Raw genomic sequence first — 16,325 nt, forward strand, 5'->3', positions numbered from 1 at the left:
TAAGCACCACATTCAGTGCTACATGCAATATGTGCCCTCCTTAATACCCACCACCAGGGTCACCCATTCCCCCACCTCCTCCCCTCCATAACCCTCGGTTTGTTTCTCAGAATCCATAGTCTCTCATCTTTCATCTCCCTCTCTATTTCCCCTAATTCACTTTTCCTTTCCTTCTCTTACTATCCTCCATGTTATGCTCCACAAGTAAGTGAAACCAAATGATAATTGGCTTACTCTGCTTTAGTTATTTCACTCAGCATAATCTCCTTCAGTCCTCTCCATGTTGATACAAAAGTTGGATATTCATCCTTTCTGAAGGAGGCATAATATTTCATTGAATATATGGACCGCATCTTCTTTATTCATTCATCTGCTGAAGGGCATCTGGGTTCTTTCCACAGCTTGGTGATTGTGGACATTGCTGCTATGAACATTGGGGTACAGATGGACCTTCTTTTCACTACATCTGTGTGTTTGGGGTATAAATACCCAGTAATGGAATTGCAGGGTCATAGGATAGCTCTATTTTTAATTTTTTGAGGAAGCTCCACACTGTCTTCCGAAGTGGCTGCACCAACTTGCATTCCCGCCAACAGTGTAAGAGGGTTCCCCTTTCTCCACATCCTCTCCAACACTTTTTGTTTCCTGTCCTGTTGATTTTGGCCACTGTAACTGGCGTAAGGTGGTATCTTAATGTAGGAAATGAACTTTTGGGACTTCATCAAGATAAAAAGCTTCTGCACAGCAAAGGAAACAGTCAACAAAACAGAAACAACCCAGAGAATGGGAGAAGATATTCGCAAATGACACTATAGACAAAGGGCTGATATCCAAATCTATAAAGAACTCCTCAAAGTCAACATCCAAAAAACAGATATTCACGTCAAAAATTGGGCAGAATACATGAACAGACACTTCTCCAAAGAAGACACACAAATGGCTAACTAACACAAGAGAAAATGTTCATCATCACTAGCCATCAGGGAAACTGAAATCAAAACCACGTGATTTGTTTTTGATGTAGTGTTCAATGGTTCATTATTTAAGTATAACACCCAGTGCTCATCAAAGCACGTCCCCTCCTCAATACCTAAAGTATATTTTTTATTTATCTTTTGATTTCTTTTTTGATTTATATGTTGTTCAATGGCATGTTGTTTTATGTTCATATTTGTGAATTATCCTTTCATGCAATTAATTTCTCCTTATAATTTTTTTCTAGTTTTCTTTTTAAAGATTGTATTCATTTATTTGAGAGAGAGAGAGAGAGAGAGAGCATGAGCAGGAGAGAGGCCAAGGGAGAGGGAAAAGCAGACTTCCCTCTGAGCAGGGAACCCAATATGGGACTTGATCCCAGGACCTTGAGATTATGACCTGAGCCAAAGGCAGATGCTTAACTGACTGAGCCACTGACACACCCATATTTTCTTTCTTCTTTCTTTCTTTCTCTCTTTCTTTCCTTTTTTCTTTCTTTCTTTCTTTCTTTCTTTCTTTCTTTCTTTCTCTTTCTTTCTTTCTTTCTTTCTTTCTTTTTTTTTATTAAGCCATGTTAGTCACCATACAGTAAATCATTAGTTTTTGATGTAGAGTTCCATGATTCACTGTTTGCATATAATACCCAGTGCTCCATGCAATACCTGCCCTCCTTAATACCCATCACCAGGCTCACCCACCCTCCCCTCTAAAACCCTCAGTTTGTTTCTCAGAGTCTATAGTCTCTCATGGTTAATCTTCCACTCTGATCCTCCCCCTTCATTTTTCCCTTTCTTCTCCTAATGTCCTCCATGCTATTCCTCATGTTCCATAAATAAGTGAAACCATATGACAATTGACTTTCTCTGCTTGACTTATTTCACTTAACATAATCTCCTCCCATTCCATCCATGTTGATACAAATGTTGGGTATTCATCCTTTCTGATGGCTGATTAATATTCCATTGTATATATGAAACACATCTTCTTTATCCATTCATCTGCTGAAGGGCATCTCAGCTCCTTCCACAGTTGGGATATTGAGCTCCTTCCACAGTTGGGATATTGTGGACATTGCTGCTATGAACCTGGGGTGCATATGCAAAGATACATCTGTATCTTTGGGGTAAATACTGAGTAGTACAATTGCAGGGCCATAGGGTAACTCTATTTTTTCAGGAATCTCCACACTGTTTTTGAATGTGGTTGTACCAGTTTATTCCCACCAACAGTGTAAGGGGGTTCCCCTTTCTCCACAACTTCTCCAACATTTGTTATTTCCTGCCTTATTAATTTTAGCCACTCTGACTGGTGTGAGGAGGTATCTCAATGTGGTTTTGATTTGAATTTCCCTGATGGCTAAATATTGATGAACATTTTTTTCATGTCTGTTAGCCATTTGTGTCTTCTTTGGAGAAATGTCTGTTCATGTCTTCTGCCCATTTTTTGGAATATTTGTTTTTTGGGTTTTGGATTTGAGGAGTTCTTTATAGATATTGGATATCAGTCCTTGTGTGTAGTGTCATTTGCAAATATCTTCTCCCATTCCATGGGTTGCCTCTTTGTTTTGCTGACTGTTTGTTGTGCAGAAGCTTTTTATCTTGATGAAGTCCTAAAAGTTCACTTTTGTTTTTGTTACCCTTGCCTTTAGAGACGTGTCTTGAAAGAAGTTGCCATGGCTGATGTTGAAGAGGTTACTGTCTATGTTCTCCTCTAGGATTTTGATGGATTCCTGTCTCACACTGAGGTCTTTCATCCATTTTGAGTTTATCTTTGTGTATGGTGTAAGAGAATGGTCGAGTTTTATTCTTCTTTATATAGCTGTCCAATTTTCCCAGCAAATTTATTGAAGAGACTATCTTTTTTTCCATGGAATACTTTATTCCTGCATTGTCAAAGATTATTTGACTGTAGAATTGAGGGTCCATATCTGGGCTCTTTATTCTGTTCCATTGGTCTATGTGTCTGTTTTTGTGCCCATATTTTCTAGTTTCAAACCACTATGGTCAGAATAGATGCTTGTCATGATTTCAATCTTCTTAAGTTTATTAAGATGTGTTTTATGTCCTAACATGTGATCTGTCCTGGAGAGTGTTCCATGTTCAACAGAATTTATTCTGCTGCTTTTGGATAGAATATTATATGAATGCCTAAGTCTGTCAGGCCTGACATGTAGTTTAAGTCCAGTGTTTTCTTATTGGCTTTCCATCTGGATGATCTGTTGAAAGCAAAATTCCCCACTATTAATTGTATTACTGGATATTTTTCCTTCAGATCTGTTAATATTTGCTTTATGAATTTAGGTACTCCTATGTTGTGTGCAAAAATATTCTGAAATATCATATCCTTTTATTGGATTAACCTTTTTTATTGTGTTATGTTAGTCACCATACAATACATTATTAGTCAGGGAAATTCAAATCACATGGAGATACCACCTTACACCAGTTAGAATAGTTAACAAGGCAAGAAACAACAAATATTGGAGAGGATGTGGAGAAACGGGAACTCTCTTACATTGTTGGTGGGAAATGCAAGTTGGTGCAGCCACTTTGGAAGACAGTGTGGAGATTCCTCAAAAAATTAAAAATAGAGCTATCCTATGACCCTGCAATTCCACTACTGGGTATTTACCCCAAAGATATAAGTATAGTGAAAAGAAGGGCCATCTGTACCCCAATGTTTATAGCAGTAATGTCCACAATTGCCAAACTGTAGAAAGAGCCAAGATGCCCTTCAACAGGTGAATGGATAAAGAAGATGTGGTCCATATACACAATGGATTAACTTTCTTATTATTCCATAATGACCTTCTTTCTCTTATTACAGTCTTTGGATTAAAATCCATTTTGGTGGAAATAAGCAGAATTACAACTGTTTTCTTTCAGTTTCCATTCGTATGGACTAATTTGTCCATACCTTTGCTCTCAGTCAGTGTGTGTCAGTGTGTATATAGTTTAACTGAAGCGAGACTTTGAGGGCAGCATACAGTGATTTTGTATATTTTTTATCCATTCATCCACTGTCTTTTGATTTGAAAATTTAGTACATTTACAATTATTTATCTTAATATGTTCAGTTAGCCAACATATTGCACATCATTAGTTTATGATGTAGTGTTCAATGAATCATCAGTTGTGTATAACACCCAGTTCTCATCACTACATGTGGTCTCCTTAATACTCATCACCCAGTTACCCTATCCCCCAACCCCTCCTTTCTGCAACCCTCAGTTTGTTTCCTAGAGTCCATACTCTCTCATGGTTTGTCTCCTTCTCTGATTTCTCCCCCTTCAGATTTCCCTCCCTTCCCCTCTGGTCTTCCATGATATTCCTTATGTTCCATGTATGAGTGAAACCATACATTTAAAGTAATTATTTATAGGTATAGACTTACTTTTGTGATTTTGTTATTTTCTGGCTGCTCTGTAATTCCTTTGTTACTTTCTTCATCTCTTCCTTTGTGATGTGGTATTGTTTTGTGATGTGGTATTTTTCTGTTGTGATATAGTTAGATTTCCTTCCCTTTATCTTCTGTGTATCTACTACAGGTTTTTGCTTTGTGGTTACAATGAAGTTTACATTAAACATCTTATATTTATAACAGTATATTTTAAGCTGATAAGTTAATATTGCATGCATACTAAAACTTTTCATTTTGACTTTCCTCCACCCACATTTTTTTTTTATGTTCAATTAGCCAACATATAGTACATCATTAGTTTTTGATGTAGTATTCAACAATTCATTAGTTGCATATAAATTTGATGCCATAATCTACATTTTTTCCTTGTGTATCTACTAAGAAATTATTGTAGTTATAGTTATTTTAATACTTTTGTCTTTTAACCTTTAGACTAATTTTATAGGTGATTTACCTATCACCATTAAACCATCAGAGTATTCTGAAATTAACTAATGTATTTACATGACCAGTAAGATTTATACTTTCATATGTTTTCCTGGTACTAATTAGCATCCTTTCATTTTAGCTTGAAGAAATCCCTTTAACATTTCTTGTAAAGCCTGTGCAGAGATGTAGACTTCCAGCCATGCCTTATGTGGAATTCTTGAAATTTGGAGTGCTAGATGTTGAGTACAAACCATTTGCTTCTCAGGGAGAATAGAATTGTGAGCTACTTTGCAAGTCTATGTTGTTTTTGCAGGGGTGGGACTTATGGTGACAGTGTATCTCAGCCTTTCTTGACCATTTCACTGTGTGTATTTCCTCATTTGTCTGATGTATAGAAGTCACTCAGCTAGTTTATTTATTTCAAAGAGATTTGTTCCATGTATAGCTGTAGATTCAATGCATCCATGGGAGGAGGTGCATTCAGGACCTCTTAAGATACCGTCTTGGACCAGAACTCCTCTCTAGACCAAGCTTTAGTCAGACTTACAAAGAAAAATCTTTTGAATACTTTTCCCCCTGCATTTACATTGTCATAGTCTGTAAGAAACGGTTCATGGACTGGTAGCGTTTTGAGTATTCCTGCCATGCATGCAGTCATGGCTCCTGAAGTGGTGATCTTGAATCCTAGACAACCTCTGTGAGGTGCAGTGTGTGTGTTCATCAGAGAGGCCAGAGTTCATATGAGGCAGAGCAACCCTAGAAGGTGGAGAGCATAGAAATATTAACAGAGGAATCTGATCTCATGGCTGCAGGTACTTGGGAGCCAGCACAGCTTCTTGAGCAAGGGAATAGCATGAAGGTAGTCACATTTTAGCAGCCAGAGCTCTGCAGGAGGTTGGAACATCATGGTGATCTTGTGCAACCTACTCATTTTAAAGATAAAAAAACCATTATGTAAATAATTCACCAATGGAACCAAAGCTAGCACCCTAAAACTAACACTCCAAAATATAAACATATTTATAAAGAAGGTTTTGAAAAAGAACTGAATAAAATATGCACAGGAAATAGCTTGTATGCCTTGCCATATTTAAAGTTAGGTGATGCTGGAATGCCAAGAGCAGTTAAATCTACAAAAATACTGTGGAAGACCTTAACTTGACCCTGCCTGAGAAAAATTTTCTGATGTTTAATTGTCTTTGCAAAGATACTCTTAATTCAATGACGTGGGCAGTTTTCAGGACTCTCCATTCCCAACAGCTATGTGACATGCATTAGCCATGATCATGGAAGCATGAGGAAAGCAGACAACTACAGAAATATTATGGAACTATAAAAATTCAAGGACTGAAAGTGGCAATGTAAAGTTGCAATTAGCCTACTTTTATTCTTTTTTGGATGACATTTCACTAATGTACATAAACTTGCAAATAACACAATAAAAATGCAAAGATGTGTCTCCTGAAAAAAAAAAGAAAGAAAAAATATTATTTTTAGTGAATTCTATCTAAAATTTAAAGAATTAATACCAAACCTTCTCAAACTCTTCCAAAAATAGAAAAGGAAACACTTCCAAAATCATTTTAAAAGTTCAGCATTACCTTGATACCAAAACCAGACAAGAACTCTACAAGAAAACAAAATTATAGGCCATTATCCCTGGTGAACGTATATGCAAAAATCCTCAAGAAAATATTAGCAAACCAAATTCAAAAATACATTCAAAGAATCATGCACCACAGTCAAATAGGATTTATTCCAAGGATGCAAGGATGATTCAGCACCTGCAAATCAATCAATGTGAGACACAAATTTAGTAAAACAAAAGGTAAAAATTATATGACCATTTCAATAGATGCAGAAAAAGTATTTGACAAAGTTCAACATTGATTCCTGATAAAAACTCTCAGAACACTGGCTACAGGCATCATGCACCTCAAATAATAAAGCTCATATATGACAAACCCACAGCTAAATTCTCAATGGTGAAAAGCTGAAAGCTTTTCCTTTAAGATCAGGAAAAACAAGGATCCACTCTCACCACTTTTATTCAACATAGTATTGGAAATCCTAGCAAGAGCAATTAGATAAAATAAATTAAAAGTATCCAGATTGGGGAGAAAAAGAAGTAAAACTGTCACTATTTGCAGATGACATGATTTTGTACTTGGAAAACCTAAAGACTCCACCAAAAACTGTTAAAACTAATGAATAAGTGAAGTTGCAGGACATAAAATCAATAAACAAAACCCAGTTGTGTACACACCAATAACAGACTATCAGAAAAGAAATTAAGAAAACAACCTCATTTACAATTCTATCAAAAGAATAAAATACCTAGAAATAAATTTAAGCAAGGAGGTGAAAGATTCATACATTGAAAACTATAATACATTGATAATATAAACTGAAGAAGACAAATAAATGAAAAAATAGTCTGTATTTATAGATTGGAAGAATTAAGATTGTTTAAATGTCCATACGTCCCAAAGCCATCTACAGATTCAATGCAATCCCTAATAAAATTTCACTGGCATTTTTTACAGAATTAGAAAAATAATTATTAAATGAATATGGAGCCAACAAAAGACTCTGAATAGTCATAGCAATCTTAAAAAGAAGGCTGGAGGCATCACATTTCTTAATTTCAAACTATATTACAACATGCTAAAAATTGAGACAGTATGATATTGGCCTAAAAAGAGACACATAGATCAATGGAACAGAATAGAGACCCCAGAAATAAATCCATACATATCTGGTCAATTAATTTGTTGCTAAGGAACTGAGATATAAATGTAATTAAACATATAATCATGTCAAAAAATGGGCAGAAAACATGAACAGACACTTCTCCAAAGAAGACATACAAATGGCTAACAGACACATGAAAAAAATGTTCATCATAATTAGCCATCAGGGGGAATCAAATCAAAACCACATGGAGATATCACCTTACACCAGTTAAAATGGCCAAAATTAACAAGACAGTAAACAACAAGTGTTGGAGAGGATGTGGAGAAAGGGGAACACTCTTACACTATTAGTGGGAATGTAAGTTGGTGCAGGTACTCAGGAAAACAGTGTAGAGATTCCTTAAGAAATTAAAAATAAAGCCACCCTATGACCCTACAATTGCACTACTGGGTATTTACCCCAAAGATACAGATGTAGTGAAAAGAAGGGCCATCTGTACCCCAATGTTCATAGCAGCAATTGCCACAATTGCCAAATTGTGGAAAGAGCCAAAATGCCCTTCTTGGACATCTTGATGAATGGATAAAGAAGATATGGTCTATATATACATTGGAATATTATGTCTCCAACAGAAAGGATGAATACCCAACTTTTGTATCAACATGGATGGGACTGGAGATTGTGCTGAGTGAAATAAGTCAAGAAGAGAGTCAATTATCATATGGTTTCACTTATTTGTGGAGCATAAGGAATAACACAGAAGACATTAGGAGAAGGAAAGGAAAAGTGAATTGTGGGGAAATGGAGGGGAAGATGAACCATGAGAGACTGTGGACTCTGAAAAACAAACTGAGGGTTTTGGAGGGATGGGGGTGGAGGGGTAGGTGAGGCTGGTGGTGGGTACTAAGAAGGGCATGTATTGCATGGAACACTGGGTGTGGCGCATAAACAATGAATCTTGGAACACTGAAAAAATAAAATTAAATATAAAAAAGTAATTAAATAGATGTTAATAAATAATAAAACTGACAAAAACTTAAGTATCTGGAAATTTAAGACACATCCTCATAATTCACAGGTCAAAGAAGAAATAATACTGAAAACTTAAGCAGGTAAAACTAAGTGATACTGAAAACTCTGAATACCAAAACTTCGATGATACAGTTAAACCAGTATTTACATGAAACTTTCTAGCAACTTCTCACTTGGTAAAATACATCTACTCACATCCTATAATGAAAAATTAATAATAAGATATTAACATGGTTTTTGCTAAAGATTTAGTACTGTTAAAATGTCCATACTACCTAAAGCAATCTACAGATTCAATCCAATACCTATCAAAATCTCAGTGGCAAGACCTCATTCTCTTTTAAGGCTGAGTAATATACCATTGTATACCTTTATCTTTATCCATCTTTACCCACATCTTTATCCATTTATCTATGGATAGACAATTGGGTTGTTTCCAGATCTTATCTATTGTAAATAATGCTGCAATAAGTATAGGGGTTTATATAGCTTTTCAAATTAGTGTTTTATTTTGGGGGGTTAAACACTCAGTACTGGAATTACTGGATCATATAGTAGTTCTATATTTAACTTTTTGAGGAACCTCAATACTGTTTTCCACAGTGGATGCACCAGTTTGCATTCCCACCAACAGTGCATGAGGGTTCCTTTTACTCCACATCCTCACCAACACTTGCTGTTTCTTATGTTGTTGATTTTAGCCATTCTGACAGGTGTGAGGTGGTATCTTATTGTAGTTTTAATTTTTATTTCTCTGATGAGTGATGCTGAACGTCTTTCCAAGTGTCTGCTGGCGATCTGTCTTTCTTCACTGGAGAAATGTCTGTTCATGTCCTCTGCCCATTTTTAAACTGGATTCTTTCTTTCTCTTTTTCTTTTCTTTTCTTTCTTTCTTTTTTTTTTTTGATATTGAGTTGTGTAAATTCTTTATATATTTTGGTTATTAACCCCTTATTGGATACATCATTTGCAAATACCTTCTACCATTCAGTGGGTTGTCTTTCTGCTTTGTTCATGGTTTCCTTTGCTGTGAAAAGCTTTTGCGTAGTCCCAATAGTTTCCCTTTTGTTTCCCTTGCGAAAGGAGACATATCTAGATGAAAAAGATTAAAGATGACACAAAGAAATGAAAAGATGGAGTGGAAGAACCAATATTGTTAAAATGTCCTAACTTCCCCCAAGCAATCTACAGATTTAATGCAATCCCTACCAAAATTCAACAGTATTTTTTGCAGAACTAAGACAAATAATCCTAATATATATGGAACCACAAAAGGTGTTAAATAGGCAAAACAAACCTGAAAAAGAAGAGCACAACTGGAGGTATCACAATCTCAGATTTCAAAATACATTGCAAAGCTGTTCATTTGCTTTGGTTCTTAAATTCCACACATAAGTGAATCCCACGGTATCTGTCTTTCTCTGTCTGACTTATTTCACTTAGCATTATACTTTGTAGGTCCATCCATGGTTGTTGAATTTGTGAGCCACTTTGGAAAACACTATGGAGGTTCCTCAAAAAGTTAAAAATAGAATTGCCGAATGATCCAGTAATTCCACTACCAGTTATTTACCCCCAAAAAATGAAAATACATATTCAAAGAGATATGTGCAGCCCTATGTTTATTGCAGCATTATTTACAATAGTCAAAATATGTAAGTGTCCATCTATAGATGAGTGGTTAAAGAAGATGTGGTATAGGGGCACCTAGGTGGCTCAGTTGGTTAAGCATCTGCCTTCAGCTCAGGTCATGGGGAACAAGCCCTGCATTGGGCTCCCTGCTCAGTGGGAAGCCTGCTTCTCCCTCTCCCACTCCCCCTGCTTGTGTTCCCTCTCTCACTGTGTCTCTTTCTGCCAAATAAATAAATAAAATCTTTTTTAAAAAGAAGAAGAAGAAAATGGGTATAGATATATATGGGTGAATACTGCTCAGTCATAAAAAAAGATTGAAATCTTGACATTTGTAACAACATGGACAGATCTAGAGGGTATAATGCCAAGCAAAATAAGTCAGAGAAAGAAAAATACTAGATGATTTCACTCATATGTAGAAACAAAGCAAAGAAAAAAATAGAAAAAGAAAAAACCCCAGACTCTTAAATATAGAGAAGAAACTGATGGTTACAGAGGGAAGGAGGTTGGGTGATGGGTGAAATAGGTGATGGGGATTAAGAGCACACTTATTGTGAGGAGCCCTGAGTGATGTATACAATTGTTGAGTCATTATCTCATACACCTGAAAATAACATAACACTGTATGTTCATTATACTTCAAAAAAAAAAAAAAAAAAACCCTCGAGAGTCCTGAGTCAAGATGGTGGAGAAGTAGCAGGCTGAGACTACTTCGGGTAGTGGGAGATCAGCTAAATAGCTTATCTAAAGATTGCAAACACCTAAAAATCCAACGGGAGATTGAAGAGAAGAAGAACAGCAATTCTAGAAACAGAAAATCAACCACTATCTGAAAGGTAGGACTGGCGGAGAAGTGAATCCAAAGCGACGGGAAGATAGATCTCAGGGGGAGGGGCCGGCTCCCGGCGAGCGGCGGAGCAACGGAGCACAAAATCGGGACTTTTAAAAGTCTGTTCCGCTGAGGGACATCGCTCCAGAGGCTTAACTGGGGTGAAGCCCAGGTGGGGTCAGCGCGGCCTCAGGTCCTGCAGGGTCGCAGAAGGATCAGGGGTGTCTGAGTGTCGCAGAGCTTACCGGTATTAGAACAGGGAAGCCGGCTACAGAGACAGAGCCGAGGAGTGACTCTCAGCTCGGGGTTGCCTTGAACCGGTCGCAGGCTCGGTCAGCTCAGAGCGCAGCCGGAGACCAGGGTGATGGGAGTCATTGGGCGCTGTTCTCTGAGGGCGCACTGAGGAGGGGGCCCCGGGCTCTAGGCTCCTCTGGGCCAGAGACCGGGAAGCCGCCATCTTAATTCCCGTCTTCCAGAACTCTATGGAAAGCGCTCAGGGAACAAAAGCTCCCGAAAGCAAACCCAACAAACCCGAGCGGATTACTCAGCCTGGCCCCGGTAAGGGCTGTGCAACTCCGCCTGGGGCAAAGACGCTTGAGAATCACTACAACAGGCCCCTCCCCCAGAAGATCAACAAGAAACCCAGCCAGGACCAAGTTCACCTACCAAGGAGTGCAGTTTCAATACCAAGGAGAGCGGCGGAATTCCAGAGGAGAAGAAAGCAAAGCACGAAACTCATGGCTTTCTCCCCATGATTTTTTAGCCTTGCAATTAATTTAAATTTTTTAAATTTTTTTTTCTTTTTCTCTTCTTCTGCTAAATTTTTTTAACTTTTACCGTTTTCTTTTTTAACGTTTTTAAAATAGTTTATCTAATATATATATATTTTTCCTCTTTTTATATTTTTTCTTTATTGGCTTTCTTTTTTTAATGGTTTCTTTTTTTTTTTTCTTTCTGAACCCCTTTTTATCCCCTTTCTCCCCCCTCACAATTTGGGATCTCTTCTGATTTGGCTAAAGCATATTTTCCTGGGGTTGTTGCCACCCTTTTAGTATTTTACTTGCTCCTTCATATACTCTTATCTGGACAAAATGACAAGGCGGAAAAATTCACAACAAAAAAAAGAACAAGAAGCAGTACCAAAGGCTAGGGACCTAATCAATACAGACATTGGTAATATGTCAGATATAGAGTTCAGAATGATGATTCTCAAGGTTCTAGCCGGGCTTGAAAAAGGCATGGAAGATATTAAAGCAACCCTCTCAGGAGATATAAAAGCCCTTTCTGGAGAAATAAAAGAACTAAAATCTAACCAAGTTGAAATAAAAAAAGCTATTAATGAGGTGCAATCAAAAATGAAGGCTCTCACTGCTAGGATAAATGAGGCAGAAGAAAGAATTAGCGATATAGAAGACCAAATGACAGAGAATAAAGAAGCTGAGCAAAAGAGGGACAAACAGCTAATGGACCACGAGGGGAGAATTCGAGAGATAAGTGACACCATAAGACGAAACAACATTAGAATAATTGGGATTCCAGAAGAAGAGGAAACAGAGAGGGGAGCAGAAGGTATATTGGAGAGAATTATTAGAGAGAATTTCCCCAATATGGCAAAGGGAACAAGCATCAAAATCCAGGAGGTTCAGAGAACCCCCCTCAAAATCAATAAGAATAGGTCCACACCCCGTCATCTAATAGTAAAATTGACAAGTCTTAGTGACAAAGAAAAGATCCTGAAAGCAGCCCGGGAAAAGAAGTCTGTAACGTACAATGGTAAAAATATTCGATTGGCAGCAGACTTATCCACAGAGACCTGGCAGGCCAGAAAGAGCTGGCATGATCTATTCAGAGTACTAAATGAGAAAAACATGCAGCCAAGAATACTATATCCAGCTAGCCTATCATTGAAAATAGACGGAGAGATTAAAAGCTTCGAGGACAAACAAAAACTGAAAGAATTTGCAAATACCAAACCAGCTCTACAGGAAATATTGAAAGGGGTCCTCTAAGCAAAGAGAGACCCTAAAAGTAGTAGATCAGAAAGAAACAGAAACAATATACAATAATAGTCACCTTACAGGCAATACAATGGCACTAAATTCATATCTCTCAATACTTACCCTGAATGTTAATGGGCTAAATGCCCCAATCAAAAGACACAGGGTATCAGAATGGATAAAAAAACAAAACCCATCTATATGTTGCCTACAAGAAACTCATCTTAAACCCGAAGACACCTCCAGGTTTAAAGTGAGGGGGTGGAAAAGAATTTACCATGCTAATGGACATCAGAAGAAAGCAGGAGTGGCAATCCTTATAGCAGATCAATTAGATTTTAAGCCAAAGACTATAATAAGAGATGAGGAAGGACACTATATCATACTCAAAGGAGCTGTCCAACAAGAAGATCTAACAATTTTAAATATCTATGCCCCTAACGTGGGAGCAGCCAACTATATAAACCAATTAATAACAAAATCAAAGAAACACATCGACAATAATACAATAATAGTAGGGGATTTTAACACTCCCCTCACTGAAATGGACAGATCATCCAAGCAAAAGATCAACAAGGAAATCAAGGCCTTAAATGACACACTGGACCAGATGGACATCACAGATATATTCAGAACATTTCATCCCAAAGCAACAGAATACACATTCTTCTCTAGTGCACATGGAACATTCTCCAGAATAGATCACATTCTTGGTCCTAAATCAAGTCTCAACCGGTATCAAAAGATTGGGATCATTCTCTGCATATTTTCAGACCACAATGCTCTGCAGCTAGAACTTAATAACAAGAGGAAATTTGGAAAGAACCCAAATACATGGAGACTAAACAGCATCCTTCTAAAGAATGAATGGGTCAACCAGGAAATTAAAGAATTGAAAAAATTCATGGAAACAAATGATAATGAAAACACAATGGTTCAGAATCTGTGGGACACAACAAAGGCAGTCCTGAGAGGAAAATATATAGTGGTACAAGCCTTTCTCAAGAAACAAGAAAGGTCTCAGGTACACAACCTAACCCTACACCTAAAAGAGCTGGAGAAAGAACAAGAAAGAAACCCTAAACCCAGCAGGAGAAGAGAAATCATAAAGATCAGAGTAGAAATCAATGAAATAGAAACAAAAAAAACAATAGAACAAATAAACGAAACTAGGAGCTGGTTCTTTTAAAGAATTAATAAGATTGATAAACCCCTGGCCAGACTTATCAAAAAGAAAAGAGAAAGGACCCAAATAAATAAAATCATGAATGAAAGAGGAGAGATCACAACGAACACCATAGAAATACAGAGAATTATAAGAACATACTATGAGCAACTCTACGCCAACAAATTTGACAATCTGAAAGAAATGGATGCATTCCTAGAGAGATATAAACTACCACAACTGAACCAGGAAGAAATAGAAAGCCTGAACAGACCCATAACCAGTAAGGAGATTGAAACAGTCATCAAAAATCTCCAAACAAACAAAAGCCCAGGGCCAGACGGCTTCCCGGGGGAATTCTACCAAACATTTAAAGAAGAACTAATTCCTATTCTCCTGAAACTGTTCCAAAAAATAGAAATGGAAGGAAAACTTCCAAACTCATTTTATGAGGCCAGCATCACCTTGATCCCAAAACCAGACAAGGATCCCATCAAAAAAGAGAACTACAGACCAATATCCTTGATAAACACAGATGCAAAAATTCTCACCAAAATACTAGCCAATAGGATTCAACAGTACATTAAAAGGATTATTCACCACGACCAAGTGGGATTTATTCCAGGGCTGCAAGGTTGGTTCAACATCCGCAAATCAATCAATGTGATACAACACATTAATAAAAGAAAGAACAAGAACCATATGATACTCTCCATAGATGCTGAAAAAGCATTTGACAAAGTACAGCATCCCTTCCTGATCAAAACTCTTCAAAGTGTAGGGATAGACGGCACATACCTCAATATTATCAAAGCCATCTATGAAAAACCCACCGCAAATATCATTCTCAATGGAGAAAAACTGAAAGCTTTTCCGCTAAGGTCAGGAACACGGCAGGGATGTCCGTTATCACCACTGCTATTCAACATAGTACTAGAAGTCCTAGCCTCAGCAATCAGACAACAAAAGGAAATTAAAGGCATCCAAATTGGCAAAGAAGAAGTCAAACTATCACTCTTCGCAGATGATATGATACTATATGTGGAAAACCCAAAAGACTCCACTCCAAAACTGCTAGAACTTGTACAGGAATTCAGTAAAGTGTCAGGATATAAAATCAATGCACAGAAATCAGTTGCATTTCTCTACACCAACAACAAGACAGAAGAAAGAGAAATTAAGGAGTCCATCCCATTTACAATTGCACCCAAAACTATAAGATACCTAGGAATAAATCTAACCAAAGAGACTAAGAATCTATACACAGAAAACTATAAAGTACTCATGAAAGAAATTGAGGAAGACACAAAGAAATGGAAAAATGTTCCATGCTCCTGGATTGGAAGAATAAATATTGTGAAAATGTCTATGCTACCTAAAGCAATCTACACATTTAATGCAATTCCTATCAAAGTACCATCCATTTTTTTCAAAGAAATGGAACAAAGAATCCTAAAATTTATATGGAACCAGAAAAGACCTCGAATAGCCAAAGGGATATTGAAAAAGAAAGCCAAAGTTGGTGGCATCACAATTCCGGACTTCAAGCTCTATTACAAAGCTGTCATCATCAAGACTGCATGGTACTGGCACAAAAACAGACACATAGATCAATGGAACAGAATAGAGAGCCCAGAAATAGACCCTCAACTCTATGGTCAACTCATCTTCGACAAAGCAGGAAAGAATGTCCACTGGAAAAAAGATGGCCTCTTCAATAAATGGTGTTGGGAAAATTGGACAGCCACATGCAGAAAACTGAAATTGGACCATTTCCTTACACTACACATGAAAATAGACTCAAAATGGATGAAGGACCTCAATATGAGAAAGGAATCCATCAAAATCCTTGAGGAGAACACAGGCAGCAACCTCTTCGACGTCAGCCGCAGCAACATCTTCCTAGGAACATCACCAAAGGCAAGGGAAACAAGGGCAAAAATGAACTATTGGGATTTTATCAAGATCAAAAGCTTTTGCACAGCAAAGGTAACAGTTAACAAAACCAAAAGACAACTGACAGAATGGGAGAAGATATTTGCAAATGACATATCAGATAAAGGGCTAGTGTCCAAAATCTATAAAGAACTTAGCAAACTCAACACCCAAAGTACAAAGAATCCAATCAAGAAATGGGCAGAGGACATGA

The sequence above is a fragment of the Lutra lutra genome, chromosome 3, assembly GCF_902655055.1.
Source record: "Lutra lutra chromosome 3, mLutLut1.2, whole genome shotgun sequence".
Classification (NCBI taxonomy): Eukaryota; Metazoa; Chordata; class Mammalia; order Carnivora; family Mustelidae; genus Lutra; species Lutra lutra.